Source organism: Thamnophis elegans, chromosome 15 (assembly GCF_009769535.1).
Source record: "Thamnophis elegans isolate rThaEle1 chromosome 15, rThaEle1.pri, whole genome shotgun sequence".
NCBI lineage: Eukaryota > Metazoa > Chordata > Lepidosauria > Squamata > Colubridae > Thamnophis > Thamnophis elegans.
The window spans coordinates 34,692,112-34,700,840 of record NC_045555.1 but is presented as its reverse complement, the minus strand read 5'-3'; positions in this window follow the sequence as shown (position 1 = coordinate 34,700,840).

Here is an 8,729-nt window from a genome sequence, read left to right as displayed (position 1 = left end):
GGTCTGGGAGCAGCAGGTCTTGCCTAAGTTGCCTTTTTCTTTTTACATTTTCATCATGGCGGACAAGAGGAGAGTTGAAATGATCCTCTGACACAGCTGGAAAAGGTGGGTCCGAGGGAGGGGGCAGGGGGAATGCAAAATTCCAATCATCCATCCCCTATAATATGCAGCTATAAAGTGATATTTGATGTTTGACCGAGTATATAAGTGTAGTAATATGGGACATCATTTTGAAATGGTCAGTTTCCTATAGAAAATTAGTTATTCTTGAACACTTCCCAAAATTCACTGCAACATGTATGTATTATTTGGTTCACCAGTTGAAACAGAAATAGTTCCCTGAAGAATATTTAAAGTGGTAAAAAGAAGCTGACGTCTTCAAATGAGGAGCCCGGACAAGGTTGGAGCGAGAGTCGCAGAGGCAAAAGGCGAAGAGGGGTGGGGGTGGGGTGCCAAGAGCCCCCTCCCCTTTTTGCACTCCGCAAGCCAGGCCCGCAGCGGCAAGAGGTTCAGCTCCGCTTCTATCACCCCCCCTCTGCTCCAGAGAAGCCGGCCGTGGGTGAGTCTCCGCAGCCCTGGTTCCATCTCCAAGCAGCCCCAGGAGGAAACGGTACAGCCCCGCTTCCCTCCTTGGACTTTCCGGGAGCGGAGGACCCGCATTCCGCTCCCCCTTCCAAGCCCCGAGTGGCCAGCCTTTTGCCTCCGCGACTCTCGCTCCAGCCTTGTCCAGGCTCCTCCTCGGCGGGCCTGCTGGAGCTCTGGGAAAAAGCAGCGGGAGCCAAGGCTGGCCACTCGGGGCTTGGAAGGGGGAATGGAATACGGGTCCTCTGCTCCTGGAAAGTCTGGGGAGGGAAGCGGGGCTGGCCCATTTCCTTCTGGGGCTGCTTGGAAATGGAACCAGGGCTGCAGAGACTCGCCCGCAGCTGGCTTCTCTGGAGTGGGGGGGGGGATAGAAGCGGAGCTGAGCCTTTTGCCGCTGCGGGCCTGGCTTGCTGAGTGCAAAAAGGGGAGAGGGCCTCTTGGAACACCCCACCCCTCTTCGCCTTTTGCCTCTGCGGCTGTCACTCCAGCCTGGGCAGGAACCAGCACTCTTCTGCTGCGGGCGGGATGTACTCCTGGTGGCCTGCGGTTCCGGCACCTGCAAGGTGGAAGTATTTTCCCTGCGGGGCAGGCAAAAGTCGAAAGAAAGCGCCCCACCACTTCTGTCTGACATAAAGGCGCCCCCGCGCCCCACAGCTGGGTCGGACAGGGCGTGGAACGCCTCTATTTCAGACATAGCTGCTGGGGGGGGGGGGGCAAAAGCCGCTTTCTTTCTTTTTGCCTCACCAGCCATAAGCTTCACCGCACGTCACTGGCTCTATCTGGCTGGGAGTTTCTCCCCCCTTCCATGACTCTGACCTCCAGTCCCAGCCTGGAGAGATCATCCTGCAATGCAACGAATGGGCTGTTGTCATGTTCTACGTCACCCTCAGCTACATGGGCTTCCTGGCTGCCATCTGCTTCATGGTGGCTTTCCTGGCCAGGAATCTGCCTGGGGCCTTCAACGAAGCCAAGCTGATCATCTTCAGCATGCTGGTCTTCTGCAGTGCCTGGGTGACTTTTGTGCCCACCTACCTGAGCACCAAAGGGAAATACATGGTGGCTGTGCAGGTCTTCTCCATCCTGGCCTCCAGTGCTGGTCTGCTGGACTGCATCTTCATCCCCAAGTGCTACATTATCCTTCTGAGGCCAGACCTGAACACAAAGGAGCAGCTTACGGACAGAATAAATGTAAAAGCATGAGACATAACACCATAATACTGAAAGAATTGTAAAATTTCCTATTATTTGAAAGAAGACATTAATTATTTCCACTTAGATAGTATGCAGGAGTCAAAGAAAATCATATCAACATGTTTGGAAATGGGAAATGGTTGAATGAGTGTAATTTTTGTAACTCCCTTTTCAGCTCAATAAATCTTGAAAGTCATTCAGAGGCATGAGCCAAGATGGCGTGGTGGTTAAATGCAGCACTGCAGGCTGACTGCTAGATCAGCAGTTCAGCGGTTCAAATCTCACCGGCTCAGGGTTGACTCAGCCTTCCATCCTTCCGAGGTGGGTAAAATGAGGACCCGGATTGTTGTTGGGGGCAATATGCTGACTCTGTAAACCGCTTAGAGAGGGCTGAAAGCCCTATGAAGCGGTATATAAGTCTACTGTTATTGCTAAGTCTACTGTTATTGCTATGTTCCTTTCCCACTTATTTTGCTTGTCAGAAGGTCAGAAATGGTGATCACATGACCCAGGGACTCTGCAACCATCATAAATACATGCCAGTTGCCCAGGATCTAAATTGGATCATGTGACCATGGGGATGCTGCAGTGGTCATAAGAGAGAAAAATGGTCATAAGTCACTTTTCTCAGTGCCATTATAACTCTTAAGGGTCAGTAGACAAATAGTTGTAAGTTAAAGACTCCTTTTACCATTGCTAAGAGTTGGTCCTGGATGATTTGGGCCCAGGGCTGATTTGGGGGCCATAAACTCCTGAGCTGCCTCTGAGCTCCCACCTAGGGATGGCCATCTGAAGTCCCCCAGCACCATAAGCTCAGGGGACTCCACCGCCACCCAGCCCCAGAGATCAGGCAGGGAGTCTGGTGCAAGAACAGCAGCCCTCATTGACCCCTCTGGGTGCCTAACTGAAGAAACAGCCTCTCTCATCTGGCCATCTGTGGGGCAAGAGCCCTGCATGCCCCCCAAGCATCCCCACCTCCCCTTCCCTCTCCTCCCCTGGACTCTCAGCTGGTGCCAAACCCAGAAACCATCCAGGCAGAGCTCCGTGAGCAGAATCTCCCCCTCTGGTCCCAGCCAGGTCTCAGTGATGCAGTCAGAGCAGCCGTTTCCTCCACCATGAAGTCCCGGATGAAGGGAGCTTTATTACAGACTGGCATGGCATTCATCAACGGTCCAGGGCCTTCAGAACTTCCCATCCAGGACTTGGGTTTGAGTCCGAGAGGCTGGTTGGAGCCACAGGAACGAGATCCCTGTGACTTGGTCCCCATGAGTGACCCATTTCTCAACTCTCTCTGTATTTTCCTCTCTCCCCATCACTGTTGGGATCCTCTGACCTGCTCTGACCCCTTTGGACTCCTCCCCCCTTCCCAGTTCATGGCCATGCGGGTCCCGGTCTGTGGCTCTCAGTTCCATCACTTCGTCGGGGCGGGGGGGGGGGATGTAAGGGGAGGAAGTCCTGTGGTTCTTCCATGTTATCCTCAGCACCAGAAGGAGCTCCCATCCTCCCATCTCTCCCACCCCAGAAGGGGTCTCTCCCACTGGGCAGCATGTATATACACACACACACACACTCTGTCTCTGTCTGTGACCCAGTGAGAGTTTTGTATTCTGGGGGATGGTTCAGAGCTCTGAGGCCATGAGATGTGCCTGAATTGCACATGGGGTTCAGCCTGACCCCTGCAGGAAGAAACGGGCCCTCCTTGAGGTTGGAGTCTGCTGGTATCCAGAAAATCTTTTCTTGAATTAAAAGGAAATTTAAAAAGTGATACATTGTTTAGCACATTGTGTGAACCGATTCCAGGTTTGGCATTCAGGCAATAGAGCTGGGATAATGGGAGAGAGAGACGGAAACGAACCTTTGTGGATGGAGGGAGTCAGAGATTTCCCACAATGTCTGGACAAAGCTTGATGGAGACTTCCAGAGATCTGTCCGTGTCTCTTCAGAGGCTCCACTGGGGACTTTGAGGCTCTTCCTCCTGCTTGGAGCCTCACAGATGTTTTTGGATGCTGGTTTCCAGAATTCCCAGTGAGGCCAGGCCTCAGGATACTGGGGTTGCTCACCACAGCAGAAAAGCTGGGTGTTTACGGAGCCAAATTTAAAAGAGGAATGTGGTTATTACCCTCACTGGGTTGGCTTCCTCTCTCTCTCCTGCCAAGCGTTGGGGGAAACAATGGATGCTGCTGCTTTCAAGAGTCTTTTTCCAAGTCCTGTTTATGTCCTGCCTGAACAGCCACCAGCAGCCTTCCCATGTGCACCTTCCAAATGCGTGGACTCCAGCTCCCATAATCCTCAGCCACAACTATGCAGTCAGGTTAGGTTTTAATTGCAATATGTATCTCAAGACTCACTCTTTATAAAGCTGAATTCTTTATTTATTTATTTATTTATTTATTTTCAAAACAAACACAACACATAAAATCTTCCTTTTTTACATACTGTAGAAAGTGTATCAGTTGGTTTCAAAAGACTTTCGTGCATCTCTTCCACTGTCATCAAGCATAATTCATATTAACTGATGTATTTTAACTCAGATATTTATACATATTACCATCATTATACCTCCATTTGACTACAATTGTTTAATTGTTATCCCTCCTTCCCTCCTTCCTTCCCTCCTTCCTTCCTTCCCTCCTTTCTTTTCTCCTTCTCTCCTTCCTTTCCCCCTTCCTTTCCCCCTTCCTTCCCCCCTTCCTTCTCTCCTACATTCCCTCCTTCCTTCCCTCCTTTCTTCTCTCCTTCTCTCCTTCCTTCCCTCCTTCCCTCCTTTCTTCTCTCCTTCCTTCCCTCCTTCCTTCCCTCCTTGCTTCCCTCCTTCCTACCCCCTTTCTTCTCTTTCTTCTCTCCTTCCTTCCTCCTCTCCTTTCCCTTTTCTCCTTCCCCTTCCTCCCCTTTACCCTTCCCCTCTTCTTCCCATTCCTCCCCTCTTTCCTACTCTTACATTCCCTCCCATTCTTCCTCTGCCTTTCCTTTTCTCCTATTCCTCTCCTTTCTCCTTTCCTTCCTATCTTTCCTTCTACTCCTCCCTCCATCCACTCTATCCGTTGTTGTGTTTACATATTCTCTTTTTCAGGGGATGACCTGGTTCTCTTTTTTTTTCCTTATTTGAAAGTTATATAAAAAAGGCAAGATTTACAAAATATAAGATACAAAAATAGATAAAGCTCTTTACATATTTAGCTGAATCCTTTTTGCTGCAGTTTGTTTTAATCTGTTTTTAGTTTCTGTTTTCTCTTCTTGTTCTCTCACAGACTTTATTTTTTCTTTCATTTTTTTAAAAATATATCTTTTAAACGTTCCTTCATTTTCTCTGTCTCTTCTCTCCTTCTGATTCTGGGATTCATCTGAGCAGGATTTCCTAAAAGGTGTGTGTTTGTGTGTGTGTCAAATAAAGGGCAAAATTCGGAGCTTTGGAGGGGATGAGAAAGAGGCAGAACCTCCCAGAATTGCAGAGGGAGGGAGGCTTAAGCTACAATGGCTACAATGAAGAGGGTCTCTTCAGCTGGGGGATCTGGAGGGGCCACAGGGGACCCCCATCTTCCTCAGAGTCATGGAGGGTCCCCTCCTGGTTGAGGCCTTTTTCTCCAGGACAACCCCTGATCCCCCTTGGAAGACCCAGCCCTGCATGGCTTCTCCCCCACAAGAGCCTCTCCTGGAAAGCCCAAGCGAGGCTGGAGAAACCCCAGGGGCTGCATCCCCCCAACATTCAACCCTCGGACCCATAAACCAGGTTAGTCTCTTCCCAGGAATGCCTCAGATCCTCTCCTCCTTTCTGGCCATCCTGGGACTTTTGTGCGATGCCCTTGAGCATTAGCTTTCAAAATAATGTAAAAAAAAATTCTTCCAACTCAGCAGGCAGCTATTTCAGATCTGTGACATACTCTGGTATTAACTGGCCTCTGGGATTTTTCTCTTTAACCACAATGCCAACAAATGTCACATTTCTTTTTTTACTTCAGCCACAGGCACCGTGTATTCCCTCTGGGGCCAGTTTTAAGCATGGAGACCCCAAACCTCTCAATTCTAGATGACCAATTTAATTCAATCTCTGCCCCTGTTATTACGAATCACATGGGGATTATTTCCCTTTCATTTCCCTCCAGAGAATTTCCCAACAACCTTTGAGTCCAAGAACTGGTTGAATTATCCAGGGATCCCTCCTGAGAGGGAGAATTATGATAAAAGTTTCAGCTCTGCTCTTTGCCGAATCCTCCAGGGGAGACTTTGGGCAGAGAAATAGGGAGTTTTGGGACAAGCAAGGTCTGTGTCTCTCTCCTTTCTGGGTGAAGTGAGTGTTTCTCTGTGTTTGAATCAGGAAAGCAACTGGATCATATTCCACCTTGTGAAAGTCCTTTGAATTCTTCTAATTCCTCTTTAGAAACAGGAAGGGGATTGATTGATTCACCCCATGAACGATGGACCTCCTGCTTCTGCTTCTGCTTCTGCTGCTGCTTTTGTCCCATCCAGTTTCTGGGAAGCTGAGAATAAAATGCCCACTGAGTTCGGAGCACCAGGATGGAAAACAACCACAGAGCTTTTACAGTCCAGGAGACCATCTCATTGGTATAGTTGCCACTGGAAAGGAAAGATTGCATACAAAGTTGCTTTTCAATGTGGCTCCTTCTGTTCAATTTATTTTCCATGATTCGTAAGTCATTCAGGGTGATGGAGTTGCACTCCCTCCATTATAACACTCTCCTTCTTTTCTGGGTTTTTTCCCCATTTATTCCCTATATTGGGGGATATGTCTAATTTCCCGGATGATTTTGATTTCCTTGGCTTCTCTCTCTTGTCTGATTTTCTGAAAGAGACACAAAAAGGGGTCTGAAAAAAGCTGAAAGGGCTGCAGATTATTTTCCTCTCTCAGTGCAATCCTTAATCACTTAATCACTGCGCCAAAAACTTTTCCAAACATCTTACAGCTCACACAGCTTGCACAGAACGTCATTGCTATAGAAACATAAATTGATATCATGTGAATTTCATGAGTTTTCTCAGTGCTCAGAAATCAATGGATTTTAAAAGGGGAAAGAAATACATTTTCTGGCGTATAACTCAGAGCTTTGTTAGGGAATGTAGAACTTACATTTTAAGTTACACACAAGGCTCCTTGGCAGAATCCACATTTTACTTTTCACAAGATGTTACTTTGTTTAGCTAAGGTTGGCAATTCGCCTAGAACCAGGATGGCGAACCTATGGCACGTGTTGCACAGGTGGCACACGGAGCCATTTGTAAGGGCACGCGAAGTGTTGCCCTGTTAGCGGGCAAGAGTGCATGCGCGCAGTGGCCAGCTGAGTTCAGCCTTTTTAAAAGCCATTTTTCGCCCTCCCTAGGCTCCAGAGGCTTTATAGGAGCCTGAGGAGGGCGAAAACCGTCCCCCCCCCCCAAGGCTCTCTGGAGACTTCAGGAGCTTCCCTGAAGCCACCAGTGCAAAAAAATGGCCCTATGGGCAAATGGCCCAATGGGCAAAGCTTGGGAACAGGCTTCCGGTTTGCTCGTAGGGCCGGTTTAAGCCCTCCGGAGCCTTCAGGGAAGCCTCCTGAGGGCGCCTGAAGGCTCGGGACAGCTTTAACCCGCCCTACGAACAAACCAGATGTCACTTCCAGTTTGCTCATAGGGTCGTTTTTAGTCCTCCCGAGGCTTCAAAGAAGCTCCTGAAGCCTCCTGAGGGCCTCCAGGGAAGCAGTGGAGGCTGTTTTCGCCCTCCCCAGGCTCCTATAAAACCTCTGGCACCTGGGGAGGGTGAAAAAAGCATTGAAAAAAGGGGGGTTGCGGCTGTTATGCTCGCATACACATTGGGGGGGGGAGGTGTCACATATTGCATTATGGGTGCAGCATGCCCGCGCATGACCCCCCCGAGCTTCCCCGCTTATGGTACGTGAGCCAAAAAAGGTTTGCCGTCGCTGGCCTAGAAGTTTTACCCATGTAGTTGGCACCTTAGGTTACAATGGAGCGTCTCTCACCAGCAATTTAAGAAAAGCTGAATTAGGTTACACTCTGTGTATGTTCTAATCCAGTGATGGCAAACCTTTTAGAGACCGAACGCCCAAACCGCAACCCAAAACCCACTTGCTTATCTCGAATTGCCAACACGACAATTTAACCTGAATAATGAGGTTTTAGATTAGAAAAATAACGCATGGGTGATTAATGTCTTTTCTCTGAAAAAGCCCCACAATAACAGCACTTTCAATGGTACAAACACCTTTTCATTGAAAGGTAAAAGTTTGCATTTGGCGAGCTTTTGATTAATGTGACCTTTGCTGTTGAATGCACACTGATAATTTTTCTAACCTTGACTCAGACTTTGGAAGTTTGAGAGCAACACATGCAGCACTCAGGTCATCTCTTCGTCCAGGGGTGTCAAACGTAGGGTGATCAGATGTCCCGCATTTGGCGGGACAGGCACGCATTCTCATAATTTTTCCTGCGTCCTGGGCCATTCCCAAAAGATCCCACTTAATTTTGGCTCCTTCTTCGACTCGCTCCCCCACCCATCTGCTGCCGCTCGCATGGGCGGGGTAGCGTAGCAAGTGAGCGGGCGGATGGGCGGGGCAGCGAGCTCGCCTTTCCAGCCCCACTTCCGGACAATCTGTGGGAAAGCCTCCGTGAAAAGAGCCACCTGGGGCCACCGCTTCTTCTCCGAACTCAGAGTAAGTGATGGGCGGGGCAAATGAGCGGGCGGATGGTGGTGGGATCACCGCCCGCTGCACTGCAACTGACTCGCCCCGGGCCGGGCTGGCTGGGAGGCTTTGGGCATCCGGGTAGGAAGAGCGCGGAGGAGGGCAGAACGACGCTCGACACGACTCTGCTACTTCTGCTGGAGGATCCCCTAGATAGCGAAGGCAGGTGGCAGGGCAGAGCAAGGGAGCACAAGCGGCGGATCCCGGGCTCATATGTAGACGGAGCTCTCCAGGCACAGGAGCGCTGGAAAAGTGCTTTGCTCATGCACCCAC